Raw genomic sequence first — 23,044 nt, 5'->3', positions numbered from 1 at the left:
ACCTGTGAAACTCAAAACCTTGGTCTTGAGAGATTTGAGATCAAGGGTGTTGAAACAGTGATGTTAGCACAGACTCTCTAAAATCTGAAGTACTTGTGCTACCAAGCATTTCAGATAAGGAAGCTCAACTTTATATATATGCATAGATAAGAAAAAAAATACTATTTTCCTCCCATAAAGAAATTATATTTGCATTGTAATTTATTTTATAATTATCTCAAGATCCAAGAACTTCTGATGAAAGAGCTTCAGCTTTTTAAAGAAGATTTCAGTAAAACTTATGCCAAAATGAATGAAATAGAACAATTGAAGAAAAAATATGAGGCCCAACATACATCTGTGCAGAGTATGGCTACAAACAATTTTCACTTGATTAAAACCGTGTATGAAAACCTTGAAGAAATAAAAAATGTAGCTAAGGAATGTAATGAGCTAAGGAAGATAAAAGAGTCTCTCAAAATGGAAAGAAACCAATTCAGAGAATCCATAAGAAAAACAAAAACTAGAGTGAGTTCAGAATCTTTCCCTATTTATAACTATAAGAATTTAGTTTGTTTTTAAAAAATGGGTTATTTAAATTTTGTTTTCTTTTGCTTTTGATCTTATTTTTCTGGAAACTTCTGAGAACAGTAAGGGGTGGTAGGAAAACTTAACATAATTTTTAGATGAAAAGGAAGTATAAAAGTATTTTATTTAAATGTTGGTATCTTTAATAATTTAACACATATAGATATAGATTTTGAGGTAGGTTCTCACTCTAGCTCAGGCTGACCTGGAATTCACCATGTACTCTCAGGGTGGCCTTGGACTTTTGGCAGTCTTCCAAATTCTGCCTCCCAAGTGTTGGGATTAAAGAAATGTGCCACCATGCCCAGCAAACCTGTGTATATTTTGATCATATTTACTCCCACATTGCCGTCTTATTCTCTTCCCACTGAACCATTTTCTTCCCAACTAGTCCCCTTCCTACTTTCAGTGTCTTTTTGTAGTCTTCGTTGTTTGCCACCCACCTAATGTCAAGTGATTGTATGAACATGGGTTGGGGGTTATTCATGTGTGTGTGGGCAACTGAGCAGTGGCTACACCACTAAAGAAAGTAATTGTCAGCCGGGTGTGGTGGTGCATGGCTTTAATCCCAACACTCGGGAGGCAGAGGTAGGAGGACCGCCAGACAACAAGTTCAAGGCCATACTGAGACTACATAGTGTATTCCAGGTCAGCCTGAGCTAGAGTGAAACCCTTACTCCAAAAAATAAAAACAAAAATAAAATAAAATAAAAGAAGTGATTGTTGGGCTGGAGAGATGGCTTAGTGGTTAAGGCATTTTCCTGCAAAAACTAAGGATCCAGGTTCAATTACTTAGTACCCACATAAGCCAAATGCATAATGTAGCACATGAGTCTGGAGTTCGTTTTCGGTAGCTAGAGGCCCTGGCATGCCCATTTTTTCTCTGTCTCTTTTCTCTCTGCTTGTAAATAAATAAATGCATTTTTTTAAAAAAAATAAAAAGAAAGTGATTGTCCCTCCCTAAGAAAGAATCTCATTTTTAAAGAGGCCAAATATTTGTTAGAAAATGCTATTTAATTCTTCATTTTTAAGAAAAGATTTGGGCTGAAGAGATGGCTGAGCAGTTAAGGCATTTGCCAGCAAAGCCTAAGGAGTCCCAGTTAGACTCTCCAGTACCCATGTAAGCCAGATGCACAAGGTGCTGCATGTGTCTGGAGTTTGCAGTGGCTAGAGGCCCTGGTGTACCCATTCTTTTTTTCTTTCTCCCCTCTCTTCCTCTCTCAAATAAATAAATTAAGTATTTTTTTAAAAAGATTGACTGGGGCAAGGAAATGACTCACTGGGTAAAATTTTTTCATGTAAACATGAGAACCTGTGTTTGGGTCCCCAGAACCCTTGTAAAGGCCAGGTGTGGTGGCATGCACCTACAGTCCCAGCACTGGGGCATCAGAGACAGGAGGATTCCTCAAGCTGGCTGGCTGGCCAGCTGGTCTCACTGAATTGGTGAGCTGTAGGTTCATTGAGACCATGTCTCAAAGAATCAAGTAAAGAGTGACTGAAGAAGAGACCCAGTGTCATCCCCAGCTTCCACATATGTACGCGGATACACACGCACTCTCACATGTACACACCCATACGAATACTGAAACGTGCAGTCAGGGAAACAACAAAGATTTCATTTTCTGAAGCAAATAACATTCCAAATGGAAAAATATTTGAAGGAGAAAATTTGAAAAAGACTATCCATTTCCCTACCTCTATGATAGAATTCTAGATATGGGGCTGGAGAGATGGCTTAGCGGTTAAGCGCTTGCCTGTGAAGCCTAAGGACCCCGGTTCGAGGCTCGGTTCCCCAGGTCCCACGTTAGCCAGATGCACAAGGGGGCGCACGCGTCTGGAGTTCGTTTGCAGAGGCTGGAAGCCTTGGCACGCCCATTCTCTCTCTCTTCCTCTATCTGTCTTTCTCTCTGTGTCTGTCGCTCTCAAATAAATTAAAAAAAAAAAAGAATTCTAGATATGGCTTTTCATTGGTAAAGTTAGAAGGAAAAAAGTAAGATAAGAGTTTTGTTTTGTTTTTTTTTAAAGGGGGGAGGTTCTTATATTTGAAACATTTTTTTTATTTTTAATTTTTTTGTTTGTTTATTTGTTTGACAGAGAGAAAGAGAGAGAATGGGCACGCCAGGGCCTCCAGCCACTGCAAATGGTCTGCAGATGTGTGTGCCCCCTTGTGCATCTGGCTAATGTGGGTCCTGGGGAATTGAACTTCGGTCCTTTGGCTTTGCAGGCAAATGCCTTAACTGCTAAGCCATCTCTCCAGCCCTGAAACATTTCTTTTTAAGCCCAGTCAGATCTTGTAAAAAACAACAAAGTTCAGTCAAATACTTGAATGAAATGAATTAATTTTTTTCATTTCATATTTGAAGATTAATGTTAAACACATCATATTCAGTATCAACAAAACTCTAGGTGCTTAGTAAATTGTCTTCGTATGGATCCTAAGTAAATTCATAGACAGGTATATCCATTTGGCAAGCCTAATTAGCAAACATTCTTCTAGGCACTAAGGTGACCAAGTCACACAACTTGGAGAAGCTGTGGAAGGGAGGAGGGATTCTTATTTTGTTTCCTACTTCTTTATGAAATGTAAAATACAAATATATCACTGTGGCATTTTTTTTCTTTGTATCAGAACCACAAAGGAAAATTGCTATATGATGCAGAACAACACCCTACAGAAAGCCTGATAGAAAAATGCCTGAAGATAAAAGTAAGTGTCCTCTATAAAAACTCATGTGCATGTTACTCCTATTCCAAAGGCATCCCAAAGCCTCGTGTACAGTAAAGGGAGCCTCTGTGAAGTGAACAGGTAGTTACCAGGGTTGTTCTAATCCTTGATATCAGGTACTGTATGCATGAGTATACTTATACATAGGTGCTCAGAAACCTTCCACTTTGGGTATCAGATTAGGAGTGCTCAGCCATTTACATGTCAAATGTGTTCTTTTGCATTCTCCCTACACCCTGTTCCTTATCATGTTACTACCCTGTCTTGGTCACTTTAACCTAAGATTCTGGAAAGGCAAGTTTGTGATTGTTTTTAGGCCTCACTGATACTAAGCAATTCTTGAAACCACTAAAGGGTTCAGCCAGTCGGACATGGAGAGGAAAGAGCTGTCTAGATGGAAGACACAGTGGTACTAGGCTCCTGGGGCACAGGCCTGCCCAGTGTTCTAGGGGCATCAAGACCGGGAAAGTTTAATGAGGAGGAGAGTCAGAGCTAGTGGAAAGGTGCCAGGGCCAAGCCCTGGCTTGAAGGAGGGTCTCTGAAGAGAGGTGTGAAAGGGAGCGGCAAAATAACGACTCGAAGTCAAGTTCTGGTGCAAGCTGACAGGCTAATGCTGAAGGCAGCTGAGTTTTTCTATCTTTTTCTCTCTGCCTCCTTTTCTGTTTTTATTTTTTTTTATTTTTCTTTTTCTATTTTTCTATTTTTTTCTTGTTTTTTCTTTTTCTATTTTTTGTCTTTTTTCTGTTTTTCCTTGTTTCTATGTTTCCATATTTCTATAATTCTCTGCTTCTCTGCTGCCACAGCTCTTAGTCTCAGTCTTTTATTTTCTGATCACATCATGCAAGAACAAACTTCAAGAAAGGTACAGTTTTACAGAATTCATAGAAACTTTTTGTTATTCCTTATCATCAAACAATATTCCCATAATTATTCACCTCAAGTAAAGTCGTCAGACTCCTGTAATGATTAACTGTTTTCCCATGTATGTGCGGTCAAGCACTTGTGATTTCCTGGAATTCTACTTTCAATTACTCTATTAAAGGTGAGAGGTAAAACAACCACAAATAGGGCTTCCCATCATTAATCACTGATCCAGCAGATCCATTTATCCTTCAATTATTTATTTTGAATTTTCCTTTTCACGTCCCTCCAATGCTTAGACTTTGGTCCCCCCAATTGAACTATTTCTGACTTCGGTTGTTTTTCTGTAAGGATTCCTGGTAAAGAGTCAATTGTAATTGCCACCATTTAGAAAAATTAGTCATATAACAATGCTTACATTGTTCCAGGAGGTTTATTGTTTCCTCCTAAGTTTACTGTACTCCATGCCTGACTTTCTTTAAGGCCTTTAAGGAAAACAATTATCTTTGACCCATTTTCTTGTTTTTCTAATTCTATGCCAGAGCCTCTTTCAGATACATTGACCAACACTTTACCAACACCAATTTTTACTGGAAAAGTAAACTTAGAGATTGGGACACCAAGTGAAAGACAAAGAAAGACAAACATTACACAGAAAACCACATATTTCTGTAGCATAGAGAGCCAAAGATTTTTCTATAGAGGGGCCACATTGGACTTCAAGGAAGAGACAGCTGGGCTGTAACTATGTCAAGCAGCTCTTCAGCGCTCGATTCTTTGTGATCCTGAAATGGCATGCTTGCCGTCTCTGGCAGAAAGGAGCAGACCAAGAGGCCACAAAATGTCTCTGAGTTCACACTGGAGAGTTTGGACCATATGAGAGACAACCTCCTAGTCTGACTTAATTTTTCTGTTTGTTTGTTTTTGTGTGGAATTCACTATTTAGTCTCAGGGTGGCCTCAAACTCTCAGCAGCCCTCCCACCTTGGCCTCTTGAGTACTGGGATTAAAGGCATGCAACACCACACTTGGCTTCTGACTTACATTTTAAAGGATAAATTCTGAATGTTGTATTGAAAACTGTGTGAAAGGAGAAAGACTCATTTCAGTAATCTAGCCAGAGGTGGTAGAGTGGTAGCAAATTTGGTGGTAAGAAGTGTTTCTATTCTGAACATATAATTGAAGTAGCGCTTTAAGAACTTTTCTGTAATTTGTGTAGGCTATCTCGTTCGTGGCTGATGGATTTCATGTGTTGTTCCATATGGTTAGGTAGTTCATCATGAGACAAAGACAGGAATCCCCTCTCAGACCTCCCAGATTAAGGAACAGATTGTGAGAAGCTGTGCTCTTTCCCCTCCTTTTTCCCCGTTTTGTCCTTCCCCTGTGCTCTGGCCAGTTTGTCACCTGCCTGGTATTTAGTTACCTGAGCATATGGGCTCAGGTTTATTACATATATCCCCTGCACCAGGTACCGTACTAGGTCCTTGACCTTAGGAAATAGGTTTTATTACTCTATTTATGAAAAAGGAAGTTAAGGGAAGAAGTTTAGCACTTGCTCAGTGTTACACAAAAAGTAAATTAGTAAAGTCAGAATTTGATTCTGCCAGGCCCAAGTTTAAATTTGGATGTAGAAGTACTTTACAGTTGCAGTTTTGTTTTTTGTTTTACAAAAGTTTATTGTAATATACACCAGCACCCAAGACAACACTTCATTCTAGTTATAGGTGGCAAAAAATGTTATGACAGGAAATGCAGATGTTTAAATAGGAATGGATAAGGGCCACGATCTTCTCAGGTCTATGGAAGAGCTTCCTTTTTGTCAGATTTCTTTTTTTCTTTCTTTCTTTCTTTCTTTCTTTCTTTCTTTCTTTCTTTCTTTCTTTCTGTCTCTCTCTCTCTCTCTCTCTCTCTCTCTCTCTCTCTCTCTCTCTTTCTTTCTTTCTTTCTTTCTTTCTTTCTTTCTTTCGTGGCTTTGGTTATGTATTTCTAATTTTTTATATTGACAACTTCCATAATTATAAACAATGTCCCTTTGCAACCTCCATAATTTTATACAATATCCCATGGTAATTTTGTAATTCCCTGCTTCCCCCCCCCCACACACACACTTTAACCTTTGAAACTCTACTCTCCAGCAATTCCCTCCCCATCTCTTTTTATAAAAAATATTTTTATTTGTTTATTTATTTATTGGTTTTTCGAGGTAGGGTCTCACTCTAGCCCAGGCTGACCTGGAATTCACTATGGAGTCTCAGGGTGGCCTCAAACTCATGGTGATCCTCCTACCCCTGCCTCCCAAGGGCTGGGATTAAAGGTGTGCGCCACCACGCCCGGCTTGTTTATTTATTTGACAGAGAAAGAGGGAGAGAGAGAGAGAATGGTCATGCCAGGGCCTCCAACCACTGCAAACTCCAGACCCCTTGTATACCTGGCTAACGTGAGTCCTGGGAAATTTAACCTGGGCCATTTGGCTTTGTAGGCAAATGCCTTAACCACTAAGACATCCCTCCACCCCTCCCCTCTATTTTATTTTGATGTCATCATCTTTTCCTCCTATTATGTTGGTTTGTGTAGGTAGTATCACGCACTGTGAGGTCATGGATATCTAGGCTATTTTGTGTCTGGAGGAGCACATTGTAAGGAGTCCTACTTTCCTTTGGCTCTTACATTCTTTCTGCCACCTCTTCTGCAATGGACTCTGCATCTTGGGAGGTGTGATAGAGATATTTCACTGCTGAGCACTCCTCTGTCACTTCTCAGCACTATGGTGCCTTCTGAGTCATCCCAAGGTCACTGCCATCCGAAAAGACATGCTTCTCTAACCAAAAGTGAGAATAGTGTTAATATATGAGTATGGACATTAAGAGAAGTGCTTACTGGGCAGTTTGGTGAGCATAGTATATACATTTAGCCAGACAGCAGCAGACATTATACCCCTAGGGCTCATGACTGCCCCTGTTGTAGGTTTTTAGTGTCAGGGATGAATTCCCTCCCATGGAGCAGGCCTCCAGTCCCATTAGAGGGAAGTTAGTTTCCCCCATAGTAGACATGTCACTATTGCACCTGTTGGCTCATTTTGCCTGGTTGGCCTAATATAAGGCTTGCAGTGTCCACTGCTGAGTATCTTCACTGGTGATTTCTCTCTCCCATTGAGCTGTATGCAGTGTGGTTTTCCAGCTTTCTGTCAGCTGGTCTACATGGAGGAGGTTTTCAGCTCAGTTCCAGCAGGATTTCTCAGTGACCTTGTAGCCCAAGTATGTGGAGTCTTCAGCAATAGGGTCTTACCATCCATCTATTCCTGGTGGGAAACCAAGGGACTCGGTAATGTCCTGTAATGTTTTGAGGGCATCAGGAACTCCCTGGCCAACAACTCCCTGGAAGGTATCCCATCCCTGGCACTGAAAATTTTCTAGTAACAATCTATGGCTCCTGAGTGTTCCATTGTCCAAAAAAGTAGGTTTCGATATGATTTATTTATAGCCTCTTAGATTTTGATTAGCCCTCCCTCCACCTATCCTTTACTCAGTCTCTTCCCCTGACCTCACTTGGGCCTTTTTAGCCCCATTAATCTATTCTACTTACATATATAAATACCATCCTATGAAGTACCCTCCTCCCTTTTCTTTCTCTTCCCTTTATATCTCCTTTCTAGGTTATTGGCCTCTGCTACTGAGTTTTCTTACTACTCACATAGAAGTCCAATCATCTGTAGCTAGGATCCACATATGAGAAAGAACGTGTAACATTTGGCTTTCTGGGCCTAGGTTACCTCACTTAGTATAATCCTTTCCAGGTCCATCCATATTACTGCAAATTTCATAACTTCATTTTTCTTTACTGCTGAGTAGAACTCTATTGTGTAAATGTGCCCCATCCTCATTCTCCACTCATCAGTTGAGGGCCATCTAGGCTGGTTCCATTTCCTAGCTATTGTGAATAGAGCAACAATAAACATAGTTGAGCAAGTATCTCTAAGGTAGTGAGACAAGTCCTTAGGATATATGCCTAGGAGTGGTAGAAATATTTTTAAATTTTTTATTTTATTTCCTTCAAGTTATGTTTGTATCTATTCCATGCCTTATAAGTGTGCGTGTATGTGTGCGTGTGTGTATTTTACTTGACCCACTAGAAAACTTTCTGACAATCCTAGATATCATAGTTTGTTGAAAAGTGACTCAATGACTTCCCCAATTCAAACGGAGTCTGAACTCCAGTGATACAGGCTTAGAAAGCAGTACTGACAAGTCATAAAATGTGTGAACTGGCTACGCCAACCTGGCTTTACCTGCAAACACTTATGTTTTATAAAAGTAAGCCAACATTCAACCTGAATGTGATGAATTCTAAAGTGAATTCACGTTTTTCTTCATACTTTACCACTGCTTGTTCAAATCATGCATGATTTAAAAAACTTAGAAAATGCCTCCAAATGATAATATTTTCTGATTTTGTTGTATTTGCCAATATTTGTTTTAATTTCCATGTTATGTCATTTGTGTAATCCACAATTGAGGCAATTGCTTACAGACCCTCACAGCAGAGTTTGCCCACTTCTTTGAGTTCTAATTCAGCATAATTTTCTTCTTTCTGTTTTCCTTTTTCCCTTACGTTTTCTTCTTTGGATACCAGCTGAAAGCCTAAGTATGTCCTGAAACACTGGGACTTTTTCACCACTTATCAATAATTCTCCTTTGCCTCACTCAGAAATTAATATTAATTTCTTTCACATACAAAGATCTTAATTTCTTTCCAAAAGAAAGTTTTAAAGTATGAGTTTTGTTTAAATTCTAACTTTGGAACTACTTTGTGTTCAATTGGATGAATTCTGATTTCCTTTAGGAGCTTCTGAAGAAGTACTCAGAGATGGATACTGATTATGAGTGCTTGGATAGATTCTCTCTTGATTTGGAGAAGGAAATTGAAACCCAAAAAGAGCTTTCAGTTAGAATAAAAGGAAACCTGTACCTTCCATACTCACAAACCAAACAGATTCAAAAACTTCTTGCAGTAAACCAAAGGTGTTCCATAGAATCCTACAGAGTCATGAAGAAACTTAAGGTACTACCTGTTTTAATATCCACATGAAATTTTAGCTATCCATTTCATTGTATTTAAGTACTTCTTTAGAAGGTAATATATGTACTATTTATATCACCAAATTAAAGATTATTTGGTTTTGAAAATAGGATTCATTAAACAAAACCTGAGCTCTGTCTAAGGGCTTGTAAGGGTGCTCAGGAGACAGATATGCGTCACTTCTTGAAGATGTCATAATCTGGCTATCACAGGTAATGAGTGCAGTGATGGAGGGCTGTACGCATCCCATGTGTAAGAAGTTGCAGAGAATGAGGCTGTAGTAGAAACCTGACTCAAGCAGTAAAGCTTTGAGTTCATTTTGTAAGTGACATAGAGCCTATGGACAGTCATTTTAAGTAGTGGTAGGAACATGCTGAGATTACCATTCCAATGGGGGGGGGGGGCCAATATGAGAAGAGATAAGAGGGAGTTACAGTGGTCCAGATGGGGTATGGTTTGTAACTATCTGTGCATCTAGGGAAAGTTCTTTAGGGGTGAAGTGAACACAGGGATTAAAGGTAATGCTTGGCAGCTGCAAGTGTAGTCAGTAGTAGAAGTAAGGGGGAGAAGTTTGAATGGAGTCCCAACATGACTTCTTAGCTAGGTTTGTAGATAGGAATTGGGGGGGAGGGGAGCACAGGAGTTATCAGGAGTTTGATTTGAACTAGTTAAAGTTGCAGCACCCTTGTGTTTCCATTCAAGAAGAGAATCGAGAAAGCACTTAGTGTGTGCCTAGGCTTTGTCAGAAGAGTCAAGGCTAAAATTTGGAAACCATCACCGTGTAGGTAATAGATAATATGAGTAAGATCATCTAGAAAGCATAAGAAGAGAACAGCAAAAACTATAAATGTCTAGGATAGTACCCCCCAAAAAAGGAACAAAACATGGGATCAAAGTTAGATAAATCCAAGAGACAAAAGAGAACTAAGCAGAAGCACTGTCACTCAGATACATGAATGAGAGGATGTCAGAGATGAAGTTCCCTAGGGCAGAAATGCTCAGAGAGCAGGACGATGGCGTAGAGATATTACCTCAGCTCCTGTTCATAGACGCAGTGAAAGTTGTTGTCTGGTCAGATTATAAGAAGTTAAGGAATGGTTGAGGAAATGAGAAAGCATCTTCCTGACCTTGATTCCTTAGATTCTGTTAATCATTCTGCAAATCCTGACAGTCAGATATCCAGTACTTACATCTGACTGGGCTGGGAACAAAAACTAGAAGCATATGACACTGTTTTGGTTATCCAGTCAAGGTTGGCAGGACACTGCATTGAATATTTCAAATGCTTGATCTAGGTGGCTGCCAATTTAACAAAAAGTAAGACAACATGAAAAGGAGAAAGGACGATGTAGCACTTTAAACATACTGAATAGGAGATCCTGCTAAGACATCTAGGAGGTATATCCAATAGGAAGTCATGTGTGGAAGTAGTAGATGGCAAGAGGAGACATTTAAGGATGAAGAGTAGCTGCTTCCTTCTTCCCCACTTGCTTCCTTACCATTTCAAGGGCACAAAGTATACTCTAAATGCAGTAAGAGTTTCACTTTACAGCTTGTTTATTCTTTCTCTTCAAGTATGTGTTAAGCCATGTTACAAGGATAAAGGAAGAACAGCATGATACCATCAATAAATTTGAATTGGCTTTTGTTGAAGAAGTAGAGAAGCAAAATGAATTGCAAACTAAAATTCAGTGTCTTGATATGGATTACAATGCACCAGCACCCAGAGAATTAAAGGATCTCAAATTGAACCCAAATATCGACCTACATATTGAGGTATATTTTATTTCAAATGGGTTTAATGATTTTAAGCCTTTATCACACCAAAAAGTACCTTTCCATATGTCTAAAGCAATTTCAATTTGAGCAAGACCTCCTCAAAAACGACAAAATAAATACGTATTAAAAATAAGGGCTGGAGAAAATGCTTAATGGTTAAGGTGCTTGTCTGTAAAGCCTAAGGTCCAAAGCTTGATTCCCCATTACCCACATAAGCCAGATGCAAAAATTGGTACATGCATTTGGAGTTTGTTTGCAGTGGCTAGAGGCCCTGGTACCCATAATCTTTCTCTCTCATAAATATTTTTTAATTAAAAATAGCTTACTGAGTGACACCTGACCAGACATAGGATTACCAAGTGATGTCTTAGACTCCTTTCATAGACACTGAAATTGACAACATCAGCAATCATAGGCCACTGGAATAGGTTTTCTAATGCCTCTGAAAATCCCTACACTTGCGACTGAAAGAAGTCTTATCACTATCACACTCCACAAAGACTCTTCTCCTTTCCCCAGCTGTACAAAACTGACAGCCAATTCCTAACATGCATAATAGGCCTGCTGGAGACACAAAATAGCAGCTTCTAGAAGCAGTATATGAATTGGGATATTGAGGCACAAATTAGAATTTATAGATGTCCCTCTGTCACATTAGACTACATTGTCACATTTTGTAATGTAAATAACTAGAATAAAGTTTAAGTTAGAATTATAATTCTAATTTGCTTTACAATATGAAGAATTAGAGTACACTAGGTATTTTCTCCTTTTTATGGCAATTTTATTTCTCATATGACATTTGAGTCTCAACTTTGCTAATCTTCAAGCAATTTGATACTAATTCTCACACAGGAAATTCTCAAAGATTTCTCAGAATATGACTTCCAAAGTATAAGGACTGAATTTCAACAACTACTAAATGATCAAAAAGAAATGTGTCAGTTCTTAGAAGAATGGTTGAGTGCTCCTTTTGATACAGAAAAACTTAAACTTGCTATCCAGAAAGAAAACAGTAGCTTATTTCGAGTGAATAACTTCTATAATGATAAGATAACTGTAAGTACAATGTTCCATTATTCTACCTCATTCTTTCTGTTGGCGGTTTTTGTTTTTCTACTGCATATCTGAAAGGGCTTATGATGACTTGATTTTGAGTACAGTTCTTAATTTATTTACATAGGCTTTATAAAACGTTTTGATTTTGAACAGCTTCTAATGTATTCTGCTTCCTTAACTATGTCTGTACTTATTATAGTAACAACTACTATGTGTGATACTCAATTTCCACTTATGGAATCCTGAATTTGCTGGCTTCTTACTTTCCCTTTTCCTTCTCATTCCTGAAGAACTGAGCTTTACCCCCAAGTCATCTCAGATGAGGTGAGACTTGAGTCTGTGTCAGCAGGCTCTGAGCAGGAACTACTTGGAAAGCCATAAGCATTGCTGGCTATCTCTGGCAGGGCCACTCATGCCTTTTACCTCAGCATTCTCACTACCATATGTGCTAATCCTGGACTTCGTGGGGTTAGTGTTAGTTTAAAAACAGAGAGAAATAGAGTGATTTTAGGTTCACAGCAAAATTGAGCCAAAACTACAGAATTCTCACATACCCATCCTCCACAAACTTGCTCTCTCTCATTACCAACATTCTGCACCAAAATTGCAGTCTGTGAGCCTAGACTAATAACTTCATTCTCATCCAAAGGCCATAATTTACATTAGAGTCTCACTCGGTACTGAACATCCTGTTTCATGTGTAATGACATCACCTATCATCCCATTCTCATGAAGGGTCATTTTAATGCCATAAAAAATCCCTGTGTTCCTGGGCTGGAGAGAAGGCTTGGTGGTTAAGGTGCTTGCCTGCAAAATCAAAGGACCTCAGTTTGGTTCCCCAGGACCCATGTAAGTCAGATGCACAAGGTGGCACATGCATCTGGAGTTCGTTTGCAGTGGCTTGAAGCCCTGGCGCACCCATTCTCTCTCTCTCTCTCTTTCCCTCCCTCCCTTCCCCCTTTCCCTCTGTCAAGTAAATAAATATTAAATTTTTTAAAAAATCTGTGTTCTCATCTTCCTTTACGTATTTGTCCACCAATTGGGAGTCTTATGTTCGCTTGTCTATCATTCTTTACCAGATGTTGTGTCTTATAACACTGCTTCATAAGAGCCAGTATTGCTCTAATCAGTTTTAACAGTGATGAGTGTATTCATTCTGCTTTCTGATATATTTCCTTTCTTGCATAGTTAATAAAATATGTACTGTCAAAGTGTTTGTTATTTATGAAATCAGCAAAACTAGATTGATACTATAGTTTCCAAGTTTGTTTTTATATTTTATGTTTGAAATGCTTATAGAAAACAGTTTTCTCATGGATAGTTCATCAAATATGTTAAGTAATCATAAATAGTAAGACAGTAAATGGCTGTTGTCCACACATAAGTCTATAGTCCACAGAGAAGAAAGGCTATAACCTCTGGATATGCAGTACTTTTCTTATAATATTGAGGGCTCATTTGTGATTCAACCAGGAAATAGGAGTTTCTGCTGTGTGGATCTGCCCACCAGGAGTAAGAATTGTGTGAAGGAAGAAGACCAAAGATAGTCCAAGAAGCCAACCCGAGCACAACTAACTTAGATCCAGACCTGAAGAATGACCATAAAACCACACAGATACGGATGAGACTAGTAAAACATTCATGGTGAGAGTGAAAAGTGCAGTCCTTAGGAATTAGGAAGTAAAAAAGTGTGGCAGGTTCATAGCCATCAGTGTAAAAGAGAAACTGATTGTTGATCTCTGCACAGAAGCCAAGATTTATAGATGAATTCCAAGTGAGTTAGATCTATGTGAGCACTGACGTTTGAAGTGAGGCAGGAAAAAGAGCTAGCTCTTGTCTACTAGGAATGCTCTGCTCTCAGATACAGCTAGTATTTCCTTATCAGACATGACAGAGATGATGACTCTAACTGCACAGGTCTGCCATCTCTTTGCATACAAAGTGAGATTGTCTTACAGATCAATATGAATTCTCTCCAGCCATCACTGTTGTAAGCACTGTTCCAAAATGTTCTAAAAAATGAGTTTCAAGGTATACTCCGTTCTGGGAGTCTAGTATTTTTCCTCATGTTTCTAGATTTTTTAAATATTTAGAGCTGCAGTGACCTTTCACTGTTCACAGGCCATAATAAATGAATCCACCGAGTTTGAGGAAAGAAGTGCTATCAGATCAAAAGACTGGAAATGTGACCTAAACATCATGAAAGAAAAAACTAAAAAACTAGTTGAAGACTACCAATCTTTGACAGCTTCTCAATCGAGTGTCCGGATTTGTTCTACTACACCAAGCAGGAAGACTCAGCATGTTGCCTCAGGATACGTACAGATGACTGCAGAGGTATGTACTAACAATGCCAACATGCCGTTTGTCTCAAATAAATGTACTGTCTTTAAGATACACATTAGGGATATATGTTTTTCTAACAGAAAATTCAGGAACTAGAAACTTCCCTACACGAAGCTAAAGAAAGTGCTGTACGTAAAGAAGACAAGATTGTAAAGTTGCAGGGAGAACTAAAAGTGACTAATGACATAATAGCAAAACTTGAAAACAAAGTTAATGAATCAAACATATGTCTTGAAAAAGCAAAAGAAACCATTCAGTTACTTCAGGTAAGCTAAAATCATTTCAAAAATAAAAGTTTTGAGCCAGGCATGGTGGCACATGCCTTTAATCCCAGCACTCAGGAGGCAGAGGTAGGAGGATTAGTGTGAGTTCGAGGCCTTCCAGAGAATACACTGTGAAATTCAGGTCAGCCTGAGCTAGCGTGAGACCTTACCTCGAAAAAGCAAACCAAAACACATGCAGATAATATTGTTATGACTTAACCATCTTTTGATAAAAAAGGATTCCCAATAATGTTTTGTGATGTGCAGTCACTGCTGCTCACACTGTCTTATAGTCAGTTCCATGTTGCTAGAATTGCATGTGTTAGTTTACTCTTTAAAAAATAACTTACTGGGCTGGAGAGAGATAGCTTAGTAATTTAAGCACTTGCCTACAAAGCCTAACAACCTTGGTTCAATTCCCCAGTACCCACATAAAGCCAGATGCACAAAGTGGTATGTGTCTGAAGTTTGTTTGCAACAGCTGAAGATCCTGGCACTCCTATTCTCTCTGTGTGTGTTCTCTCCCTCTGTCTCCCTCTCTCTCCTTACAGATAAATTAATTACTTAAAAGTTACTGGGCTGGAGAGCTATCTAAGTGGTTAAGGTGCTTGTCTCCAAAACCTAAGGACCCAAGTTTGATTCCCTAGTACTCACTTAAAGCCAGATGCACAAGGTGGCTTATGCATCTGGAGTTTGTTTGCAGTGGCTGGAGGCCTTGATGCACCCCTTCTCTCTCCTCCTCCTTCCTTTCCTCCTTCCCTCCCTCTCTTCCTTCCTCCCTCCCTTTCTCTCATTCACAAAGAAATAATGTTTTTAAAATACTTCTTATGCTATGGGGCCCTACATTCACATTCAAACTACCACACATTGCTTTGTGGCCTGAAGTCACTGCTGCTCACCCTCCTTTGTGGCATGCAAGTCAGGGCTGCTCATACTGCTTTGTGGTGTGATGTCACTGATGTTCACACTGCTTTGTTGTGTAAAGTGTCACCACTGCTATTTTTCCTTTTCCATATCTGCCTGTGTCCACTCATAATTTTTATCCTGTTTCATTTTGTAAATTATATTGCTATTTTCCTTGGGGGAAAATGTACATGTTATAGGGACCAGAGAGATGGCTCAGCAGTTAAGGGTACTTCCTTATAAAGCCCGATCTTCTGGATTGCATTCCCCAGTACCCATACCAAGCCAGATGCACAAAGTGGTACATGGATCTGGAGTTCATTTGCAGTGACAAGAGGCCCTGGCATGCCCATATTTATTCACTCTCATCCTCTGTCTCTCTGTTTCTATCTCTGTCTTCTTGAAAGTAAAAAACTAGAAAATAAATAAAAATCAAATATTGCCTTATTACCTTCAGATATACTTTATATCAGATACTTAGATGTTCAGTTAAAGTTAATGACTAACATTATGTTTCATGCGTTGAAAATTACTGAATATTCTTAGCAAAGGTAGCCAAACTCTCTTCAAAACTGGAGAAATTAGGGGCTGGAGAGATGGCTTAGTGGTGATGAGCTTGCCTGTGAAACCTAAGGACTCCAGTTCGAGGTTCAATTCCCCAGGCCCCATGTAAGCCATATGCACCAGGTGGCACTTGCATCTGGAGTTCATTTGCAGTGGCTGGAGGCCCTGTTGTATCCATTTTCTCTCCCTCCCTCTCTCTCTCTCTCTCTCTCTCCTCTCTCAAATAAATTTTTAAAAATCAAACTGGAGAAATTAAAACTAATCATTATTTTTCCTTTCTTTTTCCTATAACAATTAGGACGAAGTTGCTGTAAGAACTAAACTGTATAAAGAAGACATTGAATACCTGAAAACAAAACTGGTGAAAGCAGAACTAGAAAAGATGAAAAATGGCAGAGAACATGAAAAAGAGTATGTTTTTTGCCTCTGTTGAACATGGCTTTAGTCATAAAACATTTCTTTCTGAACTACATGAATATCTTAGCATTAACTTACTCTTTAAAAAGCAACTTATGAAAATAATTGTTATTGCTGTTTGAAAACTCAAATGCCCACAGACTTTAAACTCATTCAGTTGTCACCTTATATGTACAATTTTGAACTGGGGTGAAGCTAATAGTAGAGTACTTGCCTAGTAAGCTCAAGGCCTCCCTGGTTTCGACAGCCAGTCTGAAAAGGAAAATAATAATGAGCCCAGCTCTGGTCACTGTGTCTCTGAATATGTCTTCCTGAATCATCTATCAATAAAAACTTAAAAGTTGTCTTGTATACTTCAAAGTGAACATTAAGGACTTTTACATGCCTTAGTTTCCATGTGGCTGGCTTTTATCATCAATGGCATGATAGCAGTGTGCTGTCTTTGGAGGCTGACTACTACTAGTACTTGTGGAGACTGTGTCAGTATGGTTTATTGTTATTATTAGAAAATCCATAACAGTAGCTCTACTTACTCTTCCATATAACATTATATACTGGGATTTTACATTTTAATTATTGTTTTCATTAGAATTAATTCTACAAAAGCTACTACTGAATATCAAAAAGTAATGATAAGGGCACTAAGAGAAAATCTCAGAAGAAATCAACAGGCCCAAGATACTTCAAGTAAGTAGAAAACTGCAGGTATTTTCCAATACTTTTCATGTAACTTTTCCACACACAGACTCTTTTTGTAAATGTATACCAGTAAGTAATAAATAACAACTGCTGCAGGGTAGAGGTTAATGTTAGCCTGCTTGCTCTTAAAAACTGAAAACATTGGTAATTTCTTAAAAAAACTGAAATTTATCTTCAACACAGTTTTAAGGTTGAATGATCACATTTCTGCAGATGCACTCATACTGCCTTTGATGTGGTTGTTGTTTTTTGTTTCCTTTGAGAAAATGTTGACTGCACTAACTAGTATTGATGCACCACTGAGCTAAGCTCAGAACAAGTCTCCAGGCTGCCAATTCTGCCCTCAAAGACTATGGCACACCATAAGTGGAGGTCAGAACCATATCAGTCACACACACACTTGTTCGGATCACACCAAAAGAAATGTGAAAGCACAATGAGAATTCTAAATGCCAAACAAGTTAGTCGTGGTGGCACACGGCTTTAATCCCAGCACTTGGGAGGCAGAGGTAGGATGGCGGCTGGGAGCTCAAGGCCACACTGAGACTGCATAGTGGATTCCAGGTCAGCCTGGGTTAGAGCGAGACCTTCCTTGAAAAACCAAAATAAAAAAAAAGTGGTACTAAATGCCAAACAAAATATAGAATTGTATGTATTATCTAGTTTTAAAAAAAGAAAATAGAGAAAGCCATGTAAAAGATGTTGCCTGATACCTACTCTAGCTTGAACTTCCTGAGTATCTATTTCAAAATGATTCATGTATGCTTCTTAGACACATAAATGCAAAGCCTGAAGGTAATTTGATAATTAATAATTAATGGGTGGTTTCTAACAGTTTTTTGCATGAAACAAAAATGTTTTTACACCGAACCATTAAAAAGTGAATTTGTCAGTGTCTCAGCGACCATTGGAACAGTGTAAATTTCCTCCTGAAGTATCATTTTAATGTTTAAATTTATTGTATTTTATTTTTATTTATTTATTCGAGACAGAGGGAGGGAGAGAGAATAGGTGCACCAGGGCCTCTAGCCACTGCATGTGAATTCCAGGTGGATGCACCCCCTTCTGCATCTGAATGCTCAAAAATTTTTTCTTTTTAATTAGTTATGGACACAGTGTATACAGTCATGTTGGTACCATTGTTAGCCTCCTCCCTGTCCTCCTCTCTCTGCAGGGAATATGGCTCATACATTGTGGGTGGTAGCCATCAATTATGGGTAAGAGGCATTGTCTCTGTGCATAATGGCCCAACGTGTGGCTCTAACATTCTTTCCACCTCCTGTTCCACAAATCTCCCTGAGCCATGTTGAGTTCATTTTAGGTCTGCTTCAGTGATGAGGTCTTGGGAGCCTTTGTGTCTCTGGATATCTGATTTGGTAGGAGTTGAGTATTCTTTGTGTCTACCTCCTTCACCCTTGGGCTGGTACCAGGTTCACCAAAGAAGCAGCACTCTTTCTCATTTCCCCAATTGTTCTTAATTTCAGATGGGGCCCTTGTGAGGTATAATGGGTGGTTTACAGCTTCTTTGGCATTTCCACACACCTCAGGCCTTATTACTCTTATGCTTTAGGGGATTATCACAGTTAAGGGTTCCTTTGACAACAGGCACCACCATCAGTGACAGTCCATCTGATGGCTGCTGATGGATGGGCACACACAGTGGATACTGTGGAATGGACACATGACTGGTATCCAGGATGAGAGGGACAGCATGAGATTTCATTACTGCTCAGAATAGCTCACATTTGATTTTTTTTTTTTTTCCACTATGTGTCCAGGCAGCACACTTCTAACTCACAGCCATATTCCTGGCTGCCTGCCTCAGCCTCCCAAGTGCTAGGATTATAGACATGCACCACCATGCCCAGAATACAACTGAAAGATGTCTGACATGCTTTTTTTTCAGTTTTCCATTTCATAGTTTTGGAATGAGGTTGACCACAGGTATGTGAAACCAGGCAGACTATGGATAACTATGGCTAACTATGGACAAGGGAAGACTACTTCATTTGATTAGTATTCCTTTTTTTAACTAGATTTTTTTTTAAAGACAACTAGTTCATATTTGATTCACTTTAAATATCCAGTTAATTAATTCTAAATAAAATTTTATCACTTCTTTGATATGTAATACCATTTCCTAGCAGTTCATCTTCTGCGTGAGTGGGAAATAAGTTCTATAACAGGGTGACAGATCTTCCTTGTTACCAAACACATGAACCACATTGCTGTTTTTCATTCCTTAAATATTCTGTTTTAACACCCTTTCTGCTTCCTGCTGTTCTAGGTTTAAGTAGTAGGATTAATTTTGACTTTTCTTTTCTTTCTCAGCGGAACGAACAATAGAAACAAACAGTCTGGATGCTATGCCAGATCTGTGGCCACCCTCCTCAAGAAAAGAAACAGATGACTGCAAAATGCAGTAGACTTCCCACACTAACCTGGAATGTTTGCAGTAACTTTATTTATGTATCTACCCATTAATGTTATAGTCCGACTTAATTTCAGTTTAATTTTTACTTTGTCTTTAAACTGAGACAATGAAGGAACGAGAAATTCGTTTTTCAATAACTTAAAATGACAGTATAACAGTACTCTGCTCATGTTTAACATTTTGAAACATTGGACTATTTATTTTTATATATTGTAAAGAACAAACTTATTAAAAAACCATTTCCAGTCTTTCTGTATAGACTCAAAAGGTATATATTTTTGTTTGTTATGGTTTTGGTTTTTCAAGCTAAAGTCTTTCTCTAGCCCAGGCTGACCTGGAATTCACTCTGTACTCTCCAACTGGCCTTGAACTCACAGCGATCCTCCTACCTCTGCCTCTCAAGTACCGGGATTAAAGGTGTGTGCCACTACACCCAGCAAAATTTATGCAACATGCATGCAATTCATATGACTTATATGACAGTTGTAAAACACTGTATATAAGTTAATAAAAACCTTGCATTAACAAAATGATGAGCTTTCTTTAATACCTTGAGCTCAATGCTACCCCGAGACTACATAGTGAGTTCCAGGTCAGACTGTACTAGACAAGACTACCTCAAAACAACAGAAATTAAATAAAATCTGACTGGGTAACTCTAGTTTAGTGAATTCCACGTCAGTGTAAGCTAGAGGGAGACCTTACTTCAAAAACTCCCAGTGTGGTGGTGTTTGCCTTTAATCTCAGTACTCAGGAGGCAGAGATAAGAGGATCACCATGATGCATTCGAGGCCACCCTGAGACTACATAATGAATTTCAGGTCAGCCTGGGCTAGAGTAAGACCCTACCTCAAAAAAACTTTGGTTTTAGGAATTAGCTAACATTACTTATATGTTATAATGCCTTGAAAATGCATTAAAAAGAACAAGTTGCAGAAGGTTATAGATCAGAGTTGACATGATTCCTGTTGCAGTCCGGTTCGCATTGCTGGTAGAAATCACCCAACCAAGAGTAGCTTCTGGGAAAAAGAGGTTTATTTTGGCTTGCAGGCTCGAGGGGAAGCTTCACGATGGCAGGGGAAAACGATGGCATGAGCAGAGGGTGGACATCACCCCCTGGCCAACATAAGATGGAACACAGCAACAGGAGGGTGTGCCAAACACTGGCATGGGGAAACTGACTATAAAGCCCTTAAGCCCGCCCCCAACAATACACTCCCTCCAGGAGGCATTAATTCCCAAATCTCCATCAGCTGGGAACCTAGCATTCAGAACACTTAAGTTTATGGGGGACACCTGAATCAAACCATCACAATTCCCCTTACACATTGCTTTTGCTAGGCCTTATGGACAATGAAGCCTGTTTGCCTCTTCTCCTGAGTCCTGCCGCTTGGTAGACTGGCTTCCCTTTCTACCTTGACCAACACAACATGTTAACTATTGTAGACCTGATGTTCCTCCACTGAACAAAAGTAACCTGGAGTTCACCTGCATAGTAGAACCCCTTTAAGGCCATTAAAAATATAATTAAATGTCAAGTATCCAGGCCAGTAGAATGTTGCAAAATTCTTGAATTAAGATGCCCATTTCCTTCCTCAGATTTAGGGAACTTGAGGCTGCTGCTCCCAGTGCAGCCTGCACTCTTCTCTTCCTTCTGTTGGAGTTTCCCATAATGCGTATATCCTGAACCCTGAGACTGTGTGTTACTTACTCCCTTGCTCTGTTTGCACATTCACAAACTCTTACTTGCTCTTTGCTTGTCAGATTCAGTAGTTTCAAATTAATGCTTTCAAATTTACTAATTTTCCTACTTGAGCAACTCTACTCAACCCATTGAACATTTCAATTCCTTTACTTAGTTGAAAAATTTGTTTGATGCTCTTAATATAGCCTTTCTAGGTTGATCTCACTTTGTGTATTGGTCCCTGAATATATATTTAATATATTTTCTTTCATTTTTCATTTTTTTCATTTATTTTTATTTACTCGAGAGCAACAGACAGCAAGAGAGAGAGAGAGAGAGAATGGGCGCGCCAGGGCCTCCAGCCACTGCAAACGAACTCCAGATGCATGCTGCCCCCTTGTATATGTGGCTAACGTGGGTCCTGGGGAATCCAGCCTCGAACCGGGGTCCTTAGGCTTCACAGGCAAGCGCTTAACCGCTAAGCCATCTCTCCAGCCGTTAATATGTTTTCTTACAGACTGCTATTTTTATACAAGGTGATTATTTTGATTTCTTTCTTAGATAATTCAAAAATACCCATTTATTTGGGATTATTTTCTGAAAAATTATTCTTATCCTTTGGACAGTGTTACCCAGGTCCTTCATGAACTTTCTCTGGGTTTTTGTTTTGTTTTGTCTTGTTTTGTTTTTGGTTTTTCTCCCTGAGATTTATGAACTGCAACCATTAATCCTAGCACAGTGACATACATCTATAGTACCAACTTCTTGGAAAGCTGTTAAGTTCATCAGGACAATTAGACATTATGGGGGCTTTTAAACCATTTTGGATCATACAACTACTATAGGCTTATACTGGTATTTCCCAGTTAGAGAAGTTCACTTGTCTCCCTAAGGCTTTAGGTCTATGTTGCTATAGGTTCTTTGTTTCTATAACCACAGCACTCCTCAGTCTCCTCCATCTAGAGAATCACAGTGCTCCTCACTCTCCTCCACCTCAGTGAGTCACGGTGCTCCTCACTCTCCCCCACCTCAGTGAGCCCCAGCGCTCCTCACTCTCAGAGAATTCCTGGCCAGCCTGTGCTAATGTGAGACCCTACCTCAAGAAAGAAAATAATTCAGCAAAGGATTCTCTTAGCATCCTGTCAGTGTGGAAGGGTTAAGGGTTTCATGTTATGTACAATGTCCAGAGCCAAGTCTGTCTAGTTCTTAGATCTATCCATGTATCTCATCCCCTACATTCTTTGTAACCATTTTTCTAATTATGTTCTGTCCATTTCCTTGACCATCCAACCAAACCATTGTCCACAGCTTATGAAAAAGTATATGATAGTGTTATGCCCAGTTCTAGGCACCCCCTAGGAACCCCCAGTGACCACCAAGGAGAACCAAACACATGCAAGGGCAAGGAGCTTTAATTCAGGCTTATGCTCAGTCCCTTGACTTCATCAAGTGGATCTGTGCAAGAGCCCAAGTAGTGGGAGGGTAGGGATTTGAACATAGAAGAAGAGGCTGGGTACATGATTGGTTGATTTAAGCAGTATTCTGATTGGCTTGGGATTTTGGCAGGCAAGGTTGGGGGCAGGACAGAGGTAGGAGCTAGGGGAACCCCAGGCAGATGAGGTAGTCTTCATTGTGATTGGCTGGGGCAGAAAGCAGAGAGGACAGGTC

The 23,044-nt window shown here is 39.4% G+C and overlaps 1 pseudogene; it reads left to right on the top strand.

The window, feature by feature from the left end:
* The window catches only part of LOC123458664, a 36,488-nt pseudogene extending 16,738 nt beyond the window's left edge, over positions 1–19,750 (top strand).
* The last annotated feature ends 3,294 nt before the right edge of the window (positions 19,751–23,044 follow it).

The sequence above is a fragment of the Jaculus jaculus genome, chromosome 2 (genome assembly GCF_020740685.1).
Source record: "Jaculus jaculus isolate mJacJac1 chromosome 2, mJacJac1.mat.Y.cur, whole genome shotgun sequence".
In the NCBI taxonomy this organism is placed as follows: domain Eukaryota; kingdom Metazoa; phylum Chordata; class Mammalia; order Rodentia; family Dipodidae; genus Jaculus; species Jaculus jaculus.
This window is presented reverse-complemented; position numbering and strand designations above follow the sequence as displayed.